This window comes from Silene latifolia, chromosome X (genome assembly GCF_048544455.1).
Source record: "Silene latifolia isolate original U9 population chromosome X, ASM4854445v1, whole genome shotgun sequence".
NCBI lineage: Eukaryota > Viridiplantae > Streptophyta > Magnoliopsida > Caryophyllales > Caryophyllaceae > Silene > Silene latifolia.
Genome location: NC_133537.1, coordinates 173,031,427 through 173,043,657, shown reverse-complemented (window position 1 = coordinate 173,043,657; position 12,231 = coordinate 173,031,427). Strand labels below are relative to the sequence as shown.

Sequence of the window (12,231 nt, the reverse complement as noted above, 5' to 3'; positions counted from 1 at the left end):
TAGAATTTCCCATCCCCACACTAGTATGGGCATTGTCCTCAATGGCCAATACGATAGGAAATTATGCAAGCTATACGAAAATGCATGATTCCTAAGCTAAATGCAAACTATATGATATATATACAAAAGTGAATGCAAACTAAGCTATGCTATATGATGCATGAATTTTTGTTTGGTTGGAGAGCATAAGTTAAACTAACTCCCAATGCGTATGCTTAAACTTCCCCAAACCAAGTGAGAGTGAGGGAGTTCAAGCATAAAAATGCTATGCATGCAACTAAAATTGTCATTTTGGATTTTTCATGTGGGAACAATAAAAGACACCTCAATGAGACCGAGGTGGGAGTCCTCTATGTGGTGCTAGGACTCAATACTCATGATCAAGAATAAATTAAAAAACAAGAGAAATGAACAAAGATAAAGGAGGTGTAGGAGACTCACAATGTATTGTGACATCCTCCAAAGAGCTTGTTAATCCTCAATCGTCGCCCATAGCGAAATCACTACCATCTCCATCGTCATCATCATCATCATCATTCTCACTAGCATCATTGTCATCATGTACCTCCATAGACCCGGAGGCTTCACCACTATCACTTGAGCTTTCTTCTTCTTCCTCACTTCCCTCTTCTTCTTCACCTTCTTCTTCTTCTTTATCACCACTCTCAACAACAACCTCCTCATCACCCATGATAGCATCCCTAGGAGCATTAGGAAAGAAAACTTCCCTATCCGCCCAACTAGGCAAAGGACATGATGGGTCAAGAACTCCTTGTCTAGCTAGGTGTAAGAGGGGTGTATATTGAGCTCTATATGCATTGACTCGGTCTTCATGGGCTTGCTTATGCATTTATTGCATCAAAAGAGTCAAGTAATCATTCCCCACCGTAACATTTTCGGGTCGGAATTCATGGTAGGTGAACAGATAGGATGGAGTGATAATAGAGGAGGAGGGCTCGGCAATGGCCTCCCTATAGTGTTGCATTATGGACTCGGCTTCCTCGGAGAGTGGGAGAAGATAGTGCGGGCTTCGGACATTTAGTCGGCAAATTTTGTTCGGTAGAATGAAGGACTTGGCATCTTTTGTAAGCCACTCAGATTTGTTGTCAAGATTGTCGTTCTGGACCCAATGGAATTTGTGAATCATAGTGGCTAGATCAATGAGGGGCCTCCCTTTACCGGCTTATAAGTGTCATCTTTGTTGAAATTCCGGTTGAAGTCCTTTGCCAACCACGTTACCAATACCCCGTTTACTATAAAGGCCGCGCCTTCCTTGCCATGATCGATATTAAGCCACCTTTCGATTAAATGTTGAAGGATATTGTATTTCTTGGTGAACTTCTTTTCGACATTCAGGGTTGACTCGAGATAGATGAAATCAAGTTCAGTGAAGTGATTAGTCCCCTTCCTAGCAATAAGAGTATTTCCCACAACCTTGTGTCACTCCCTTATGCCCGGGTGATGAACATAAAGGGCACGACATTCATGGAAGGACTCGAATTTCCTCTCGGTAATAGCTTTCCACAAAGGGGCGGGATCATATTTTGTTGAAGGCTTCTTCACATAAGTCGAGTCATTATCAAGACCGAAAACTTTGCCAAACTCATTAAAGTACATCTTCCTATCCACATTCTCAAGGCGGAATTCAATGTTCGTTCGAGTCTCCACCTTTGTAACTTACAATGAACTTAGAAATTCCAAGGTGAGGGAGGGGTAGGTCAATTCTTGCATATTAAACAATATAAGGAACCCCATAGACTCAAAGAAGTTCTTGGTCCTTTTAAGGACACCCAATTTGGTCAAGGCATCTTGGCAAATAAACTTGGTGCGTAAAATCGATTTCTTAGCAAGAGACACAAAATTTTTCCTATGAGAGTCGGATGTGAAAGTTACCTCCGGATATTTTTCTAGTTGCTCAATAACCGGGATAGAAGTAGTAGCTCCCACCATAGGAATAAGAGGTTCTTGAATTTCCATTCTTGCTTGTTGAACCACCAAAGCCTTTGAAGCTTGAAGTGCTTGTTGCCTTTTGGAAAGGTTTGGTTTTGTAGGTGCCTTGATTCAACCCTTAGTCCTAGCCATTGTTCTTCTCCTTGTATGTATCAACAACCAATGATTTGATTGAGTTCTTCTAGTATCCTCAAGCTTCAATGAATCCCAAATCGATTTAGGATTTTCGAAATTTGCCTTTAACCCTAGAAAATCGATTCAGTTTTTGAGGATTTGGATGTTTGAATGGTTTTTTTGTTGATAGAGGAGCGATTTGTTTGAGTTTTGAGGAAGTTTGGAATTGATTTGGGTGAATTTGGTTGAGAAAATTGATTTTTATGGATGGAGGAATTGAGGGTTTTGAGAGTTATGAGTGTGTGTTTATGTTTTGAATGAAGGAAATGAAATGAGAAAGGGGGTTTTAATCCCGTGTTTTTGAACTGCAGTAGAGGGAGACGAGCGTCTGCAGCACGGGACGCTCGGATTGTTGCCCAGTCAGCTTTATAAAATGTAACCCGTGCTGAGACGAGTGTCTTCAGCAGGAGAGGAGCGTATTGTGCCTGAAGACGAGCAGATTCTTTTGAGGACGCTTGGATTCAAGGTCAGGGTGAAATCACATATTCTGATAAAACCAAGATGAGCGGATCTTTATTGAGACGAGCGTCTTTTGGTTGAGACGAGCGGATTCCTGAGGAGACGCTCGGATTCATACCAGTGCAAATTTTTCCTTTTCAGCTCTACCAGGACGAGCGGATTCTAGTCAAGACGCTCGGATTTTCACCCAAGACGAGCGGCTTCTTCTTGAGACGCTCGGGTTGCTCTTGTACCTCACGGGTTCAGTTCCACCCGTGGGTATTTTCATAACCCAAGTCATTCCGTCTTCGTTCCTTTGGTCTTCATTGTGGGGGCACTACGAAAGCTTGAATAGCCTAGGCAATTGCTATCCCCACACTAATCAAAACACTACACATGAAGAAACATATAAGTCCCTCCCTCACTTTCTCTCAAAATGATAATCTTGATCAAAGTAAAATGGTAAATCCAAAAATTGACAAAAATGCAATACAATAAGTAAAGTCTAAGTTAAGGGGTTAGAATATTTACAAATGGTGGTTTAGGGAGGACTCCACCAAACTCTCATTCATGTATGAGTTGTCAAGGAGCCATAGCCAAGGTGTTGTTGATGTTGCTCAACACCTTGAAGAAGTAGTCGAAGGCTTGTTCATTGTCATTATAAAGATCTTCAATAGACCTTTGCATATGTTTTTCTTCATTGTGATGATTTGAGTTAACATGATCACCAAAGCCTTGGTCTTGGGTCATAGCATTACCAATATAAGGATTGAATAATCCTTCAAACTCATCATCCCATAAACCGCATACTTCATTAGCTTGCTTCCCAATAGTATCATGAGTTCATGAGAACAACTCCTCTTCCTTCTTGTTATTATGGCCGGTGAGGCATTCTTTTTCTCTTGTCATGAGTGGTGGTGAGCTATTCAAGCTCTCATTCTTGTTTAAACTTTCTTGCTCTTTGGATGGAGCATCTTGGAGATTATCCACTTTCTTCTCCCATATGGGTGGTGATTCTTTACCCATAGCTTGTCCTTTGTATTGAGATGCCAACTTCTTCCTATCACTTTCTCGGCTATAATGATCAATCATGAAACATGGCTCATGTAAGCGGGGAGCTCTCATTGTCTTGTCAAGGTTAAAAGTGATTGTTTCATCTCCCACTTCAAGTGTGAGCTCTCCATATTTCACATCAATCCCCGCTCCCACGGTGTGTAATAATGGTCTTCCTAAAATAATAGGAATGTTGGAGTCTTCCTCCATGTCAACAATAACAAAGTCCACCGGGATGAAGAACTTGCCAATTCTTACCGGCACATCCTCCCATACCCCTAAAGATGTCTTCGTTGACCGATCCGCCATTTTAAGTGTGATATTAGTGCACTTGAGTTCTCCCATTCCTAGCCTTTTGCATACCAAGTATGGCATGACACTTACACTTGCTCCAAGGTCACATAGAGCTTTGTTGATTGTAGTGTCGCCAATGGTGCATGGAATAGAGAAACTTCCTGGTTCCTTAAGTTTTGGAGGTGAACTTCCTTGTAGGATGGCACTACTCACCTTAGTGAACGCAATAGTCTCTAGCTTCCGGATAGATTTCTTCTTTGTAAGAATATATTTCATATATTTCGCATAGGCCGGAACATGGTTAATCAATTCGGTGAATGGGATTGAGACTTCCAAGTTCTTCATAATCTCCATGAACTTTCCAAGTTGTTTATCGAACTTAGGCTTTGCCTGACGACTTGGAAATGGAAGCCTAATCACAATAGGCTCTTTCTCCTTAGCTTTCTCTTCATTCTTCTTCTTTGAAACTTCTTGAATAGTGGTGGGTTCTTCTTCTCTCTAAGAGTTTTCAACTCTTTCCTTGTTACTAGCATTCACAACATCTTCATCAATGGGCCTCTTAGGCCCTTCATACCTTGTACCACTCCTCAAATGGATGGCACTCACCGACTCATGTCTTGAGGGATTACCTTGAGGTGGTAATTGCCCCTTTTGTCTTTGAGAACTAGAAGATGCTAATTGAGACATTTGGGTTTCCAACATCTTTGTGTGAGCTAGTATGTTGTTGATGGTGATGTCTTTTGCTTGGCTATCCTTTTGTATTTGAGTGAAAAACTCTTGTTGGTTCTTTTGCATTTGGAGGACCGCTTTTTGAACATCAAAACCTTGGTCATTTGTTTGATTGTATGGAGGTTGATTTTGATAACTTTGGTTTTGAATGTAAAAGGGTCTTTTAGCTTGGTTTCTCATTGGAGGTGGGGTGTATGTTTGAGGGTTTTGAACATTTTGACTTTTGTATGAAAGATTGGGGTGGAATTTGGTATTGTCATTGTAATAGTTGGAATAAGGGGTGCCACTTTTGTATGCTTGGAAAGCATTCACTTGTTCCCCTACATTCACTTTGGCCATGTCCCAAAGTTCCACAACTCTCACATACTCCACTTGGAATTGATGATGATGCCACAATAGCATTAACATGTTGCTTGGGTGATTTGGAGGCGTCTTCAAGTTTAGCCATGGCCTTCTCAAACTTCAAATTAATGGTATCAATATGAGCACTAAGTTGAGCACCCAATTGAGTAATGGAGTCCATCTCATGTTGTCCTCCTCTAGTAGCCTTCCGAGGTCTACTATATTGCGAGTTATGGACCGCCATTTCTTCAATTTTGTTCCATGTTTGATAGTCATCAACTTCGGTGAACATACCATTTGATCCCATATTGAGAATATTTCGGGAGTCTTCATATAGACCATTCCAAAATTGTTGTACAAGGAACCACTCGCTAAGTCCATGCTGTGGACAAGATCGACAAGTATCCTTGAATATCTCCCATGATTCATACAAATATTCCTCATCCCTTTGTTTGAACCCGGTGATTTGGGCCCTCAACATGTTAGTCTTCTCCGGAGGATAGAATTTCTTATAGAAAGCAAGTGCTAGTTTCTTCCAAGAATCAATACTAAGAGTAGTCTTATCTAGGCTCTTCAACCATTGTTTCGCGGTACCAATCAAAGAAAAAGGAAATAAGACTCATCGAATTTGGTCTTGAGTAACTCCGGTTTGAGAAATCGCATCACAATAGTCACAAAAAGTCTACATATGAGAATGAGGGTCTTTACTAGGCATCCCCCCAAATTTATTTCTCTCAACTAATTATATAAATGCGGATTTGGCAAAGAAATTACCGGTTAAATGTTGTGGTGTAGTAGTACCATTTGGTAGGTTCTCCTCGGTTGCTACGGAATGTGATGAAAATTTAGGCATTGTGGGCTGATTTTGTAGTGGGTTTTGTATCGGGTTATCCTCTCCTTCTCTTGCAAAAAGGTTGATGAACTCAATGTTATTTGGTTGAATGTCCACAATCTCACCAATACCTCTCAAAATATTCGTAGCAAGTCTTCTATTGTTGGTCAAAGTTCTTTCAATTTCAAGATGAATGGGTAACAAATTACCTTGTGATCTCCTAGACATGCAAAATATCAAACAACTCGAAAACAATTAGAACAACCTTGAGGAGATTGACTTCCGCAAGGTAAAGAAAGACACAACTAAAAACAATTAAAGAAAATCAAATCAAGTTAACAGCGTCCCCGACAACGGCGCCATTTTTGGTATCGTAAAACTCGTCGTCAAAAGTTACCCAACCAAAACAATATTTATAACTTCACCAACTACTCTTGGTAAAGAGGCAAGTAAAGGTCGGATCCCAAGGGACGGGTATTGATGTAGGATTTTCAATTGTAAATGGTCGTGTCTTAGGGTGTCACAATTTGGGGTTGAGATAGGAGATCAATTAAAACTAATCAACAATAAAAACAAAGCAAGGTAGATAAAATGAAGATGTAAACAATTGATTAAAAGCACTAGGGTATCATGGATTCATAGGGGAATACATGGGAGTTGATCACACAAACATGTTCTCAAATTATAAGCAAGCAATTATGTAACGCCCCGTAATTTCGGACCGTTAATATATTTCGAAAATAATTAATTAATCAAGTTAAATTTAATATTAATGTATTTAAATTAAAAATAATTCAAAGAAATATAATTTTATTATATTTTAAGGTAAAGTATTTATTTTGATAGTTTCGAGATGTTTAAAAATAGTTTAAACCGTGTAAAACTTTTTATTTCGAAATAAGGGCGTATCGGGGGAAAATGACAATTCTTTTGAACATTGGGTAAACGAATTTGGAAATGGGTCGTATGAGTATTCAATTTTCTTGTAATCTCATGTTTAAAAACTTTGGTCTTGTCGGAATTTGCATTTGACCTACGGTTTTAATTATTATCGAAACGAGCCAAAACCGACTCGTAAAAATCCCGACTTAAACCCGTCTTTCCTCCTTTCCTCTTCCCTTTCACGCGGCACTTCCCCCTTCCCTTTCTATTTTTCTGATTTTTTCTTTCCTTCATCTTCCTCAATCTTCCAAACACCATTTTACCCAAATTCAAGCTTATTTTCACCATAACTTTTGCGTTTCTTATCGGTTTTTCGCATAATTTATATTTCCGGAATCCCCTCGACGAGATCTACAACTTAGTATAATTTAATTTCAGTTTTCTTGAAGTTGTTTTAAGACGAATTTTCGGTATTTTCGGTATTTATGTACTTATTATGGTGTTTTTATTGTTTAATTAGGTGAAGAATTGGAGGACGAGTTTGGGGACTCGTATATTGTCGAGGATAGCGGCTAGTGCTTGTTAGGGTTTGGGTTTTAAGGTGCTAATTGCTCTTTTTCTAGCTTAAGGTAACATATTTCGAGTTACTCGACGAAAGATCGTCACATGCTTTGATTTTTGTATGTTTGGGTGATTTTTAATTGAGTAGAAATTTTCACATGTTTAAATTTGATGCATGCATGGTTAATTCATGTCTTTTGGTTAGTTTAAGTTAGGATATTAGTATGGGAACGATTAATTAATGTTCAGACGATGTTAAAATGAACAAAAACGGAAAAAAAGGAGGAGTAATAGGGGCGGCGGGTCCCCGGCAAAGAGGCCGGAGCCCACGGGCGGCCCATGGCTGGCCCGGGTCGGCCCGTTGCTTGTTTCTCGGTTTTCCATGCATTGTTCGTCATTTTAGGTTCATTAATGATATAATTAGAATAAGTAATGTATGGGTAAACTTTTGAATTAAATCAAATTAGTAGTAAAAATTATGTTAAAGGTAAAAATTATATTTATTTTGGTAGTTGCTCATGTTAGTATAGGTTAGAAAATGAAATTGTAAAGATTAGGCTCAGAATGAATTACATAGCGATAATTGTAATGTTTTGTTGATTGTGCCGAAAACTGAGCCTTAGTCCCTTTGACTGATGCGATGTCAGTTAATTGAGTGATTGGTCAGCCGCAATTTAACCCGTACCTGTCGCAGGGCTGGGGTTGCGGGTAAAAATTCGGTTGAATGAGTTAGATAATCGGCCTTTTTCTTGCTTTAGGCCATTTATTATATCTCTATTTCACATGTGTAGTTAGTTGAATTTTAAGTAGTTTCCTATATTGTAAAAACGGCCCTAGATTCCCCGAAGCCTTTAATAAGGTTAATATTGTTAGAATTGGAAATTGGTATTGAGGATTCTGTTGGTTTATCTGCTGAATAGACATTTATATAGCCTTTCACATGATAGAATGTTAGCATTTAGGTTGGTAAGTTGGACTTTTTGTCCTCTTATGGTTAAGTGAGTGTCTTACTTGTCTTGTGTGGTGTGGGCTAAAGTATTCAAGCTGGGACTAGCTGTGACTAGGTCCTAGGTGAGTATTTCGGCCTTCATCATAGATAGGTCTTTATAGTCTCTGACGAGTATATGTTCACTGCTTAATAGCCTTTGTGTTCCTGACTAGTGGATTTATATCCAAGTTGGGGCATGACCTCGTTACTTATTTTGTTAGTAAGTGGTCAGCTTAAGTACTAGCCAACCCTTTGGTGGACTCCTTAGGGTACTCACTTTGTTTTAGAAAAATTGTGGGTCTTGGGTGCGGTGGTGTGTATCCGCATGTCTAGGTCTCAAGTGATTTTAGGCTAGGGTTGTGTTGTGTCTTGGCCATGTTTTATTAATATTAACCGCTGAGCCAAGATACCGGTTCGATTACCTTCCCTACCTCGTGGTATAGACTCGAGTTACAGAGTGACTATTGACGGTACTAAGAACTTATGCCTGTCTTTGATATATTGCCCTTTCTTGTTTGGTGATTCTATGAATCATAGAAGGTGAGATGCAAGCCGGCTATGGTTGATAGAGTTTGGATTACTACTTGTTATATTTCTCACATGATAGTTTAAATTAGTTAATTTAGCATTCATATGTTAGGATACTTGGAAATTAGATTAATTATCATATTGTTTACATGTTTTACTACATGTTACATTAATTATGACGATTCGTGGGTCGGAGGACTCGTTACTCCCCACCGAATTGTGGCTTTCGTGTTTGTATAAAATGCGATTGACAGGTTGGTGATGCTTTGTTGGGGTCACAGACGAGCTAGTGAGCATAAGGAACCTTGGACCTAGTTTTGGCTATTCTATTAGTAAACCTTTAACTTTTGGTTTTGTATATAATTTGAAGGGACATATGTCTCCCTTTTCTATTTTGGGTTGTATCATTATGTATTTTCTTACCTTTAGCGGTGTTAAGTAAATTAGATTGTTAGCAATTGCAGGTTTTGGCACCCGCCTATTGGGAATGTTGGAGATGTTGTGATTGGTTTAGAAAAATTTTTGAAATTACAGGTTTTTATATAGTTGGACCAATTACAAACATATCCTACCAGTTTTTCCGTAGAATTTACGCGCTTATTTATCGGGTTATTTAAGGGTGTCACAGTTGGTATCAGAGCCTATTGCTCCCGATGCACGTTTGTGCACCCCACTTAAAACCACTTGACCTTTAAATAATAAACTTGAGAGATGGGTAGGATGGGTAGATTTAGGATTTTATGTGGTAGTCTGTTTGTGATTGCTAATTGTTAGGTACTAATTGATTTTCTCTTTTGTAAGATGGCTCTCCAATAGATGTAGATAATGCAATCTTACCTTAGCCTTCCAATCTCGTTGTTTATTCGTCTTTCAAATTCCTCTTCTCTCGCCTTGGTAACTACCTTTCAATTCTTTCTCCCGATTCATCTTAGGTTCGTTTGCTTCTTATAATAAAGTCCATGTGGACACCTTCCTTTTATTCCGCAGGATAGTTCCCTTGTTCAAGAGAACCCGGTTTTGAGAGAATGTATCATTGGAGGGCGTGAACGAGTTGAGAAATTGATTGGTTAAGGTTTGAGTGGTATAGGAGAATATAACTTGGGATCCTTTGGTTAGACTTGTTAGTTGTGCATGATATGAGAGCCTAGTGAGTTGAGGAACACCTTTGGATTTATGTCTATTGAGAGCTTGTTTGTTATAGATGATTGAGCATGGGTACTACCTTAGCACATAAGATGGAATGAACCTGAGCTACTTCATTTGAGAGTCTCGATGTTTCTTATGGAGAATTAAAGGAATGATAGTTAGCCCTAATCCTTATAGGCCTTGAAAGGAATACAATAGGACATTGACGTTGCTTAATGGTTTGGTATCGTACTTTGGAATTAATTAGTTTGTTAAACCTTTTGAGTTGACCAAATCTAGTCTAGAGTAGCCCTTGTTGACCTTATTAATCATATCTGAATTTGGGAATTTTGGTGGAAATTTGTTCGATGTAGTTCGTGAGTTCAAAGATGCGATTCTAATTTATGGTATCGGAGACTAGAAGTATTAAGTGGTGAGATGATGGAGTAAACAAGCCATGGTACTTGGGGATGACATAGCAAGTGAAGTTCGATGACGAGAATTGTAAAGGAGATACCTTGGGACTTGGATGGTAACAAATGAATTTGTGTGGTGAATTGATTTTGGCTCTTGGAACCAATTGAGTTGAGGAAAACCTACCTTTGTGAGTCCTTGTTAATCCTATGTTATGGTAGACTTTTGAGTCTTTGTTGAGCACCTTAGTGATGTAACTTTATCATAGCAATCATAAGCTTTGAGGAGTGTTTGGTTAAGCGGTAACCCTTTCTTTATGCCGCTGCTGTTCTCCTCTCCTTCTCTTTAGCATTTGTTGAACCCTGTTTTATGCCGAAGTTTACGTATCTTCTTCTTGCCCGAAATATCTTCTTAACTCGAGTACCTCTTATTTCTGTCAAACCGTTATTTTTACGGTCCGACTCCTTAGTTTCCTAACTTGTCGTGGCTCATGCATCCTTCGAAAATATTTTACCGTTTCTCTATTCCGTTATAACTCCTTATCTACTTAGTATAGTTGGTACCTTGTTGACCATGTTTACAGAGTTAGTGGGATGTGATTTGAGGATTTTTGTATTTTGATTTTTGTCGGGAATTAGTGTAGGAGTTTGTGTCTCAGATTGGACCATGTGTTATGAGAGCTAGATTTTTGGTGGAATTCTTATGATGGCAATGTTGTAGTCTCCTTGAGTTACTGGTTCGCGTGTTTTGGTGGTATAAGACCCACTTTGGTTTCAATTTGATGATGAGACTAATGGGATTAGTTTACCTGGGTGGAGTATTTCTATGGTTATTTTGGATTTGTTTTGGGCATTGTCGTTCGGGGATTGTCGTTTGTCATTTGATCCTTACTTCACGGAATTGGGGATTTATAGTTAAGTCTCATGGATTGTTATTGTAAATTTGGACCTTATATTTAATCCTTTGAGGAATCTTTCTATTGGAATTGGAATATTGTTGGGAAGTAGGATAATGAACCTTGAGTAAACCGATCAGATGATTTGTGTGATGAACCCATTTATCTTATAGTTAGTGCTAATTATGGATTGGATAGTACAACTTGTTGCTTGTGGGTTGGTTTCAAGCATGAATGCGTTTGAGAATATTGAATTTTGGTAAGGGTATAATATTGTTACTAGTTTCGACTTTGGATTTTGAGTTTGTTTGATGGAGGATACTGGTGGAAACATTTTGATTGAGAAACTGTTAAGTTATAATTGTAGAGGATAGGATTGTCTCAAGGATTAACTTATGAGTAGACTTGTCGAGGAGTGGTTCAGATGGCTCTTTGGATTAGTGTGGCCTCTGGTTGTTGCCCTGTTGATGTTCGGAGGACCTAGTAGGATGACTCTGTGGTTGGATAATTGAGTGAACCTTTCTCGATGTACCGATCTTCCTAATTCCGATCTCCGACAATTGTCATTCTTGCCATTCTGGCTTATTCCGTTGTGCTCGCCTTTATGGAACTCATTTGACCTCTTGAGTAAAGCGTCTTGTTCGTTGACATCTTTATTGACTTCATCCAAAAATTCCACCTTTAAAAGTTCAATTCCTTCTTGTCTCAAAGGGTGTGAGTTCCCTATCGCGACTTGCACTTCTCGTTCCCGAGTTGTTTTCCGTCTTGCATAGATTCTATATAGTTTGAGTAAACTTTTGGTTCATTTACTTGGAGTAAATTTACAAATTGACCTTTTTCTATAACATTTGAAAATGATTTCTCACTCTCTTTCAACCCTAGTGTTCGATTGGACATCTAAGCTATTTCTCGTTTTGTGTAATGATTCCTTTTCTTACTCTTTTTCCGAGTTACTAAGCCTTATTTAATCATAATTAGTAAAGATAGTATTCTTACTATAGAACTTTAAGCTAAAATTTTGAAAAT

General features: G+C 38.7%; 1 non-coding gene across 1 annotated transcript; it reads left to right on the top strand.

Annotated features, from left to right (window-relative positions):
* Window positions 1-5,354: 5,354 nt before the first annotated feature.
* Window positions 5,355-5,461, top strand: LOC141625679 (small nucleolar RNA R71). Its single transcript, XR_012535446.1, has one exon. It is a non-coding gene; the product is annotated as a small nucleolar RNA R71 (small nucleolar RNA).
* Window positions 5,462-12,231: the final 6,770 nt, after the last annotated feature.